The sequence below is a fragment of the Camellia sinensis genome, chromosome 6 (genome assembly GCF_055761805.1).
Source record: "Camellia sinensis isolate YWXY chromosome 6, ASM5576180v1, whole genome shotgun sequence".
Lineage (NCBI taxonomy): Eukaryota > Viridiplantae > Streptophyta > Magnoliopsida > Ericales > Theaceae > Camellia > Camellia sinensis.
Genome location: NC_138966.1, coordinates 157599274 through 157600296, shown reverse-complemented (window position 1 = coordinate 157600296; position 1023 = coordinate 157599274).

Sequence of the window (1023 nt, the reverse complement as noted above, 5' to 3'; positions counted from 1 at the left end):
TCGTTCAAAAAAATCAGAGAAAGTTGAGTTCACTTTAAATTTTTAATAATTTAAATATATTTAGGTAAATATTAACAATTGTCACTTATATATTGTTTAATATTAAAAATATGTATAAAGTATCTTAAATATATGTAAAATTATTAAAAATGATAATGATTTTAAAAAAAGTACATTAAATTTAATAAAAAGTGTTTTACGTTCTTTAAATTTTTTTATCTTTTACTTATATCCTAGGAATCCTCCATTCCAAGACCATATATTTATATGTACATCTAAATTATTTAATAGTAATATTTATGTTAAAGTTATCTATGACCATTAGATTAACACGTGTAGTATATTGTTACAATAACATTGCTGGATATTATATTTATTTTTAGAATAATTTTTAAATGTGCAAATACATATGTATTTGTTTAAATTCCCACAAACATAGGCAAGTTATCTCATAAATTTTCATAAACATGCGCAAATTAATTCATAAAAATTTAAAAAATCACAACTTACGTATATTTATGAGAACTTACATGATTTTGTGAGGTAATTTATATATAGAATAATGTTTTAGAGCACTAAATTGGGAGCTCTAGAGCATCACTAATGATGTGGCACAGTGACCCCACCAAAGTGATGTGATGTTTTGGCTTGAGTTTGTTTGTTTTTTTTTTTTTTAAGCTCATTACAGCTATTAGTGGTCCAAAAATTAGTGGGATGAATCACCACTCTTTATATATATTTGAGAAAACTTATATAAATGCATATGGTACACACCTTATACACCCAGGGAAAGCTTAAAAAAAAAGTATTCAAAAAAACTTCATGAATTATTGAAGACCCGAATTTAATTTATAGAAGTCAGGTTATACTTGCCCAAATAAATTCAAATTAAAAGTTGGGCTTGGACAATTTTTAGTACAGATTAGACTGAGTTTAGACATACTCTCAATTTGGCTAACATAACTGAATTGAGAAAGAGGGGTAAGACAGGAGGTGATCAACCGCAGCAATATTCACCATAAC